This window comes from Tupaia chinensis, unplaced genomic scaffold (genome assembly GCF_000334495.1).
Source record: "Tupaia chinensis unplaced genomic scaffold, TupChi_1.0 Scaffold000494_1, whole genome shotgun sequence".
Lineage (NCBI taxonomy): Eukaryota > Metazoa > Chordata > Mammalia > Scandentia > Tupaiidae > Tupaia > Tupaia belangeri.
The window spans coordinates 2,448,609-2,458,778 of record NW_006160006.1 but is presented as its reverse complement, the minus strand read 5'-3'; the positions used below and the strand labels follow the sequence as shown (position 1 = coordinate 2,458,778).

At 53.6% G+C, this 10,170-nt stretch overlaps 1 protein-coding gene and 1 long non-coding RNA gene across 3 annotated transcripts in view; one reads left to right on the top strand and one right to left on the bottom strand.

The window, feature by feature from the left end:
• Positions 1–10,170, bottom strand: part of SLC39A14 (solute carrier family 39 member 14) — a 55,168-nt gene that overhangs the window by 40,348 nt on the left and 4,650 nt on the right. The window contains exons 1-2 of one of the 2 annotated variants that reach the window (XM_014590880.2): positions 8,464–8,482; positions 2,416–2,473 (exon numbers count right to left, since the gene is read on the bottom strand). The gene's annotated coding sequence lies outside the window, so the exon portion shown is untranslated. Of the gene's footprint in view, positions 1–2,415; positions 2,474–8,463; positions 8,483–10,170 lie in introns of those variants that run through there. The other variant, XM_006156459.3, reaches the window with a different exon arrangement.
• LOC106735719 (uncharacterized) overlaps positions 8,496–10,170 on the top strand; it is a 2,404-nt gene continuing 729 nt past the window's right edge. Inside the window, exon 1 of the long non-coding RNA XR_001370970.1 lies at positions 8,496–9,237. This is a non-coding gene — a long non-coding RNA (uncharacterized LOC106735719). The remainder of the gene's footprint in view (positions 9,238–10,170) is intronic.

Here is a 10,170-nt window from a genome sequence, read left to right as displayed (position 1 = left end):
CCCCTCCACTTCGGATTTCCAGCCCCCACGTCGGTGAGAGAGGACGTTTCTAGTGTCTGAAGCCCCGCATCTATGGGGTGCTGTGAGGGTGGCCGTGGCACTGGCCGGGCAAAGGCGCTGGGGCTGAAACCAAGGCCTCACCACGTGGCGCTCTGGTTGGCCAAAGGAAAAGATGACCCCGGTGACCGCAGCTTGTGCGTGGGAAGGGTAAACAGTTATGTTATCTGGCCAAAGGGAAGCTGCAGGTGTCAACGGACCCCAGGACAGAGAAATTACCCTGCGTGGGCCCAGTAACCCAGTGAGCCACTACAAGGGATGGACTCCTCATGTCAAAAGCATTTAAAGAAGGTCAGCTCCACGGCGCAGCAGTAACATGCTGTTCAAGAAAAGCTGGAGCCCTCGCGGTGACCACGGTTCGAATCCTCGGCCCGGTCAGCCAGAACATGTCAGGCACGCGTGAGCGTGACGAAGACCTGACAGGCTGGAAGACTGGAGGACAGGGATCCCAGCGTGACCAGACCCTGAGGAAGGTGCGCTCTCTCTCACACACGCACATACTACATCGCGAGGAAAGAGAGTTTTTCAGGAGAGTGAGATTTTAAGGGACCAGTGGTGCTCTGTAAGGACAAGCCACATGGAAGGGGTCCACGCCCACATTCGGAGACCTCCCTGAACACACTGGGCATGTGCGTCCCCACGACACAGGGCTGGCTAGGGCGTGGATGGTGACAGCGTAGGGCCCTGTTGGGGTACATTCTCTCTCGTGGTATAAGCAAACAAACCTGGGGTAAAGGGGAGCCTGGAAGCAGAAGGGTTCGACATGGCAGAGAGGTTAGGTTGCCATGCTTGGCTGAGGGGACCGCGTGGCACGTACAGGAGGTCTCCAGGAAAGGAGAGTGGCCCGGCCGGCAAAGCAAGAGGGAGCAGGGGCTCTCCTCAGCCCTATGGCCACAAGGAGCTGAATTCTGCAATGACATGCGAGCCTCAGGGGCCCCAACTCCAGATAAGACCTCCAGCTGACAGCATATGTACCCCGTGAGACCCTCAGTGAAGACGCTAGTCACGCGGTGTGCAGAACTGAGCCCTGCGGAACTGTGACATGATACGTGGGTGTTGTTTTAAGCCACTCGGTGTGCTGTACTAGCGGTTGCCTGGCTGACAGACAGACACAGGCAGACTGCAAGTCACTGGGAAGTGCAGGGCAAGTCCTGGTCCCAGGTGGGACCAGGCTGTGCCAGGTCTCTGCACTCCTTCCTGTTCAGCTCACTTCCCATGAGCGACCCCCTGACCATGCTAAACACACCTACCACGGGCAGGTTACCATGGAAACGAGCCAGGGTTGTTTCTGACCTTCCCAGCTTCCAACAACAGGATATGGCGTGTTGTCACCACACAAGGAACTCTGTAGCTGGGACGGGACATGAGCATGTTTAAGATGATGCAACCGACAGGAAACCAGCGAGCTGCAGAGGACAGTGCAGCCTGTGCGTGCCAGAGGGGTACCCCAAGGTGCACGGGGTCTTGCACTCGGTATATCCCAGGGCGGCTCTGGGGACGGATCACACGCTTATCTACCTCCAGACGCTCTCATTGAAAGGCTGAGTCAAAGAGCCAACAGGTGACGTGGTGGTTAAGGCGCTGGGCTCCTACATGGCCAACCGTGGTTCAAGTCCTTGACCTGGCAGCTTGAAAATCATGCCAGCGGGAAAAAGAAAAGAAAAAAGAGGGGAAGGGATCATGCCAGGTGCATGTGCGACCATGTCCAAAATCCCCAGAGGAGAAGGGAGGGGACGGGACCACAGCACGGCCACCCTCCCTGAGGAGTTGTCACTTTTCCTCTCAGGGCCTCTCTCCGGCGAGTGTGTGTGCCTAATGGCAAAATCCTTAAAACTAAATAAATAAATAGAAGGCTGAGTCAAGTCAAACAAGTCTATAGTCCACAGTGGAAATCGGTCCAGGTCAGTGTCCTAACAATAGCAAAACAGTTAGAATATAACCCGGGCCCCAGCTAAGCACAGCTGTGAGGGTTTTCACTCCTGCGGAAAGAAGTTAGAAATGACGGGAGGGGAGAGACTACGCGGATGCGGTAGCGTTGGGTTAGAGTAAGAGGTGGTGGTATAAACCCATGTCGTTAGTACCCACACACACAGCTTCGGACTCGCGTGCGCAGGCTCGGTGGGCACGCGTGCTCCCAGCTGTCCACCGGGAAGGCCCAGAGGCAACGGTACATAATCCCAGCCGCTGTGAGCACACACAGGAGGCCGGTCTCGTTTCTAGACACCGTTCTCCAAAGGGGAACGGCACTTCTTGGGCGAGTGGCTGACTCTAGGACTGGGCACCTTACGACAAGATGAGCTGAAATATCTCATGATACTAGAAGTTAAGGGAATGCTCGAATAAAAGACAAGAGCTTACCAGCAGAACACAGGGTCCAACGTGAAGGCACTCTCAGAACAGTCGCAGCTGGGACAGTCTGAGCCACAAGGAAAGAAGGACAGTATTAGATTTTTAACCCTAGAATACAACTGGATACAATCAAATACATAAATACATGGAGGGAAAGTGTCAATCTTCCTTACAATAGAATTCCAATGAATGAACATAAAAAGGGTCTAGTGGTTAAGGGAGCCAGATTCCCTATGACTGAACAAACGTGCAGTTCGAATCCCAACCCTGATGGCTTGAGAAGCCGCTTCAGACACACCGGGCACGAGTGCCCAAAAGCCCCACAGAGCAGAGCCGCTTCAGCCCCACCTACTGGAGGGTGTTTTGCCCTCTCCCTCTCTCCGGCAATTAAAACAGATAAGCAAACAGACATTCGGGGGATTCCGTGAAATAGTTCATTAATCACGGGTAGATTCTGGAAGAGATTTCATCTACTTACTAGGTTGTTGGAAAAGTCATGCCACATCTTTGCATAGAAAAACACAGAAAAATACCTCGTGGCTCTTCCAATGACCCGGTATCTATTCTAGAGAGGGAGACGGCTGACCACCGCTGCGGGCCAGTGGGAGAGCCTTCAATGGGCTGAGTTAAGGAAGGTGGGAAGGGGCTCCGTGCTCCTGCAGGCCGAGAGGGAGGCTGGGAGGGGGTTTACAGACTGCTGCAGGAGGGATGGACATGGCGCTGAGAACCTGCTCCAGGCAAAGCAGGTCAGGAGGCTGGACCCAGGACGGGGGGAGGCTACCATGGAGCAGTCGGGCTCAGCGAGGCAGACAGCTCAGGGTTCCGAGACGCCAGGCCCCAAGCTCCCAGCCTCTGCCTCTCCCTCCTGCATCAGCGGCTCTGGCCTGCGTGGACCAACCTGCCAGCTCTCTGCCACTCTCCCTTCTTCCTATTTCAAATCGCACTCAGTGTCCCAGGACTAAGGATGCTTACTCCGAGCACTCCTGCCCGAATCGCCTCTCCTTGCCCTGGCCCCTGAAAACAGCTCTTGTCCGTCCTGCTCTTCCGGGCTTAATGAATTCCACAACCGCCCCTGACTTCCCGCAGGCCCTCAGCTCTCCTGCACCCCGATTTCACAAGCATCCTCGGGATGGAGACAGTATTTGGCTAGTCTTCAGGAAGGAGCCGCTTTCTCAGCCAAACCCCACTGCACTGGCCAAGCCCCTCCACACCTCCTGCCCTCCTGCAGCAAATAGGCCCTCCAGGTGGCCAGGCCCCAGCCCTCACCACTGAGGGTCCTCCTGTCAAGTGGCATTTGTGGCTGTTCTCCAAATTGTATTCATAACCACTGCTTCTTTCACTGTTTTTTATCTATTTCTTCCACGAGAAAGATAGAAGATGGGGCAGCCTCGACAGGGTGTCGTGCCACGCTTCACCCCCAGCCTCAGCCAGCCCAGGTCCAGGGTATGCTCGCACAGGCCCAGCATGCAAGGAGTGGCCTCAGGACTCAAACCCGGAGCCTTTCTCTATGGCCTTGGCCTTGCAGAGCTTTGGTGACTGCTGTGTTGCCATGGCTGGCCAGTTCCATTTCTTTTTATTACTGTAACTTATTTCAGTAGAAACTAAAATGTGAAAGCGGAAAGAAAATATTCTGATTTCCATGAAAATTAAAATAACTGATCTAGAAGAGTGATTCTGGAACCCACATGGGACCCAGCTCCTCTAACCACTGAGCTATAGGGCCAGTGCCATAAGATATACTTTTGAGGCTTTTTTGTTTTGTTTTGCTTTGTTTTTGAGAGATTTTTGCTACAGGGTGCGTGCACTCACCGGAGAGACAGAGAGAGAGAGAGAGAAACAGACAGAAAGCCCCCCCAGGGAGGATGGCCACGCCACAATCCCTTTTCCTCCATTCTCCTCTCGGGATTTTGGGAACACACATATATGCGCCCTGCGTGAGTTTCAAGCCATGGGACTTGAACTGTGGTCGACTACGTGAGAGTCCAGCAACGTAACCATTACATGATCTACTGGTGCCATAACATGTGCTTTTAATGTTAACATGTAACGACAGCCTTATTTTTGAAGTATGAAATGAGTTAATTAATTTTTAAAATTTGTCTTAATTTTTCAATATAGTAAATATCAAGATACGACCACACACACACGCACGCACACACACGCACACACACGCACGCACATGCACACACGCACACACACACGCACACACACACACAAGGTAGTATTAAGGGATCCCAGAATCAAAAAGTTTGAGAGTTACTCAACTTTTTTTTTTTTCCCCCTTAGATGATACCTAGGGTCCCTGGGGTAAAAACTTTTACTGGGTGGTGTGGTGGTTGGGGCACTGGATTCCCACATGCCGACTGCAGTTCGAGTCCTGGACCTGGTGACTTGCTTTCTCATTCCCCTCCGACCCCAAGTCTCTCTAGTGAGCACATGTGGTCAACAGCAAAATCTCATAAATAATAATACATGAAATTAAATAAGTAAAACTAAGTAAATAATTTTAAACCACTTTTAGTATAATATTAAGACATTAAAAATGTGTCCACTCTCATTTTTTAGAGATTAAATGCAACATGATGAGTGCGTGCCTGTATGGTCTAGAATTTTCCAGAATCTGCAGGAAGAAGCTCAGGGTATAAATGTGTTTCCAGAGATTAAGTCAGCTTGTCCTCGGGGCCTCATAACCGAATTCTTACCAGCAATTTAAATTATACCTAATGTCATCTAGTATCTTATCACCACCCAATAAATCATCATTTTAAAATTAATAAGATTTTTTTTCTTTTTCTCTTTTTCTCTTTTGTAGAGGTTTTTGCCTTTGGGCACATGCGCTCACCAGAGAAAGAGACAAAGACGGTGAGAGGGAAAGTAAAAAACCACCTCCCTCCCACAGGGGGTGGGGGTGGGGATGGCCAGACAGCAGTCCCTTCTCCTCCATCCTCCTCCTGGGACCTGGGGCGCACGCATGTATGTACGTACGTACGTGTGTGCACACACACACACACACACACACAGTAGGCATGAGTTTTAAGCCACTGGGTCCAGGACTCAAACTGAGGTCACCCATGTGGGAGTCCACTGATGTAACCAGCTAGCCATCTGCTGGACCCAAAATACATGATTTTGAAAAATATAAAGATGCTGCCATTCTTTCTTTTATTGGCCAGAGGGCACATGTGCCCTGGGGGGGAGGGGAGCAACCCCCCCCATGGAGCATGGTCACACAGTCCTTTCTCCTCCATTTTTCCATGCCGTCAGAATTTTGGGAATGTACATACACATGGCCAGTGTGTTTTTCAAGTCATAAGGACTGGGATTCGAACCTCAGTTGACCACGTGGGATCCAGCTCTTCTAATTGCAGAGCTATAGGGCCAGTGCCATAAGATATGCTTTTAATGTTAACATGTAATGACCTTATTTTTCTTGTTTCAAATGAGTTGATAACTATTTCTAAATTTGTCTTAATTTTGGGGGGGCCAGTAGATGGGCCACCAGGCATGGTGGTTAAGGCGCTGGACTCCCGCATGTCCAACTACAGTTCAAGCCCCAGACCTTGTGGCTTGCTTTCTCACTTTCCCTTCCTTTCTCTCTGGTCAAATTAAAATTAATAATAACAAATAAAATTAAATAATCCTTTAAAAAATGTGTCTTGTTTTTTAATATAGTAAATATCAAGATATGACCACACAAGAGACAATATTAAGGGATCTCAGGATCAAAAAGTTTGAGAATCACTAATCTTTTTTATTTGCTATCGGACATGTGCACTCACAGGAGAAAGACAGAGAAAGAGAGAGAGAGATTGCTCCTCACAATGACACCCACACTGCAATCCCTTCTCCCCCAGTCCCCTCTCAGGATTATGGGGCATGCGTGCACACATGCCTGGCATGTTTTGCAGGCAGTCAGGTCTGGACTCGAACTGCAGAGCTGGCCATGTGGGATCCGGTGCTTTAACCACTGTACCACCTGCTGGTCCCATTTAGCTGTGATTTTTAAACACAACCATTTGCGGTCTAACTAGAGGATGTAGAGACGGAAAGAACAGGCCCTGACCCTGACTACAGTTTCAGTGGATAAAAACATATACACATACAATAAAATAAATGATCTAAAACATGTATACACTTTCAATTCTCAACTTTTGGTTGATACTGTGATCAACTACTACCCGAGTGCACTGACTGAGACAGCCACAGGGTTATGACGGTAGAAAACGTGGGACAGTCACCTCTCCTTCCTCCAAACCCGAAATTCTCCGGGCCTGCCACTGGAGGAAGAAGCGAGGCTGAAAACAGCCAGATCTCGAGTTGCCCGAGTTGCCCGGCAGGAACACATTCCCCCGGGCTGAGCATGCCAGGCTCCCTTGGCAGGCTGATCTGTCCTTGTGAAGGTCAAAGGGCCCCGTGAGCGCCCTCTCTGCTGAGCCCAACCAGGGGCCCCTCTGGGACGCAGCTGGGGCTTGGGGACCTTGTGGTGGGGCTGCCCTGCTGCACCTGGGAGGGAACGAGGCCCTGGCTGGTGGCAGGCCCGGGTTAGCAGACTCTGAACCCCCTCCTTATCTCCTGGCACTCAGACAGCCCGCCAGCCTGAGGTCGGAGCAGACTCGACATCTACTGAGGCCTGGCAAGGAGGGGCGGCCAGTGTCACAGCCCCTGTTCAAGCCTCCCTCACCCTCACTGGTCTGCAGGAGTCTGGGAGCAGACAGGGGAAAGGACTACTACAGAAACAACGGCCCCCTCCCCAGAAGCACAGGGACCACTGCCCCTTTCTCCCGAGTCCAAGGAGGAGGCCGGGACCACCACGATTTCGTCAGTACGTGTAGACATGAAAACACTGGGTGGTTGGGAAAGTCCTGATGTATTCTCCTGTTTTTCTATGTAAAAATGTGTCATGACTTCCCGGCAGTCCAAAAGAACCCTGCTTTGGTCTCTCGGTCAAGCCTCGAGGCACTAGCGAGCGCAGGACTAGGACACCTCGGGGTCCAGTTTCTTTCACTGTCAAACACGAGGCTGGGGGCCGGCAGGTGGCACAGTGGTTAGGGGCACTGGACTCCGGCATGGCTGACCACAGTTCGAGGCCTGAACCTGGTGGCTTGCTTTCTCACCCCCCAACTCTGTCCTTCTCTGGTCAAATTTAAATAAATAAATACAGTTTAAAAAAAAATTTTTAATGGGGCTGGATAGAAGACTGCCAGGCCCCTGCAAGTGACATTCTAGGGTCCTGTGGTCGAGCAGGTGACCTCCTCCAGGTGTCGGGCTCTTATTCTGGCACAGCTCCACTCTGCGGACCCTCGACTCCAGGAACACTGGAGTGGACTGAGGCTCCTCCTAAACAGTCTGGGTATGGGCAGGGGAGCACAGGGGAAGGAGGTGGGATGGGCTTGAAAACAGGACCCGCCCTGTGACTGACAATGAAAGGACTTCAAAAATGCAACTAAGGTACATGTTTATTCTGGTGCCCCCAAACTCAAAATCTACGAGCACCTATGCGTGTCTCTGCACAATACACATTTCCACACTCCTCAGAGACCCCGTGGACACCGCGCACTCGCAGGCCACGCAGGCGTCCTCAGTCCTTCCTGGGAACCATCAGCCCAGAGGGATGTCTGCTCTGAAGACATCAGAGCCACTCCCAGAAGGAGAGGCAGGGAGACATCTCCTCTCCCGAGATTCCTCAGTGAACCTGGGGGACATCCCTGGCAGAAAGGGGGCCTGCCCAGAAGGCAGGGTACCTGCATGGCGGCTAAGGAGGGGCTGAGACAACCTTGCATCTGGGTTCACAGCATCCCTCACCCCGGCCCACCCATCAGCTTCCAGGCCCCTGCCTGTGATGGTGGTGACAACTACAACAGCCAATGCTTGCTGCTGTGATCCAGTGCCCACGCCAGTGACAACAGGCCCAGAGGTTGAGAAAAGCTGGGCCCACCACCCTACAGCCTGACAGTTAAGGAAGCGCCATCCCACAGGCCCAACCGTGGTCCCCAAACACCTGGCGTGTGTGCCCCAAATCCCGCAGGATGGAAAACTGGAGAAGGAGTTGCAGCTTACCAACCCCACTGGGAGATGCTTTCTCTCTCTCTCTTGTCTCTCTCTGGTGGGAGCATACATCCTCTTGCAATTAAAAAAAAAAAAAAAGTTAAGAAATACCTCACTGCTAGAGGTACGAAATACCTCACTGCTGGAGGTACGGAGCCAGGATTTGAACACAGACTCCCATGGCTTAAAGGCCACCCATGCCATCTCTGGCCAAGTTCCTTCTCTAAACCTCTCTGCACAGCAGTGAGACTCTCTTTATTCTCCACTGGCAGATTTTTCTTCCTCCCCAGCGAGAGTCCGCCCTGGGAGGCAGGACAGGCCTTCTGCACCCCAAGCCCAGCCCAGCACAGAGCAGCCACTGTCTGACTGCACCTTGGAGCATGCTGGGTATGACGTGTGCTCTGAGAGTCAGAGAGAGGGACCCAAGGAGCCCACAGTTCTGAACTTTTCTGCCTGAAATAACAGCCACACCCCCCTGGGTGCGCTCGACTGCAGGAGCTGGCACTGTCATTACCTGGCTCTCCTCTCCCTCAGCCCCGCCCTCTCCACCCCAGAGGTCCAGTGAGGCACAAAAGCCTCCGGGTGCGATCTGGAAGGGCAAGGTCTCCCTAGGCCCTCCCGCGCCCACAAGTCCCAGCCACAGAACCATCGGAGCCAGAGGACCGCTGGTCTAGACTACACACAGATGATGAAACCTCACCTCGCCCAGTCGCCAACGGAAATGGAAGATCCCAATCCGCTAACCGGGAAGCGCCTGGGCCCTCCCTCTCTCGCCCCGACAAGGAGGTGAGTTCCTCTCGTTTTCTAAGGCTTGGGTTTTCAGCCACCAGGATACAGAAATGTCCGCGCCTGAGTAAGAGCGCTAGTCTGACCTTAGCAGTGACCTGACCCTTCCCAAGGTCGCAGGACCAGTGAGAGCAGAGCGGGACTGAGGTCAAGGCTTCCCAACGTGCTCCCTCGGCGGCAGGAGCCCCCAGATGCCCTGGGGCTCCTGGGGAAAGCCTTCGCACACAGACCCAGGTCGCAGACCCAAACCTGCGCCTTCCAGGAAGAGGGGTCAGGTCAAAGTGGCTCTGCCCCCCTCCCCGGGACCTCGTGCTCAGGGTCCTCTCGGACACCCAGGCTTGACTATTGGGCAAGTCACTCCCCTGAAACCCAGACCCAGGGAGGCACTAGCTCCTCAAACCTGAACCCGCGGCGCAGAGTATTTTCCTGGCTAATTGCACCTCGGCATCACGTGGGGGACCGGCTCGAACGGCGACTTTGTCCGTTGCCCTAACCCACCAAGAGGGGGCAGGCTGGGTCCGACCACCTAACTTGGTCCGCACGGACCAAAAATGGCCAAAGAGCCATCTCCGCGGGCACATCAGGTCGGGTTTGGCTCGGTGCGTCCTATGCCATCCTCTGTCTACACTCCGCCGCGAGATGTGGCTATTTGTGTCGGCTGGGAAGTGGCCAGGTGGGGACGGCAGGGGGCCGGGGCCAGTTCCTGGAAAGCGAAGTCCAGACACCCGCCGCCCATCAGCTCGGCCCCTCTCCTCTCTGCCTCTGCGGTGCTCGCGTCCACTGGCCCCGGCCCGCCTGCGCGGTCTCTCTGCGCAGCTACCTGCGCCCCGGGCGCCCTCCTCCGGCGCCGCATCCCGCGTCCTCCGGCGAAGGGACCGCGGCTGTGACTTCCCTCCCCTCGCCATCGTGGCACCGCGGCAGGTGCCGCTCCAC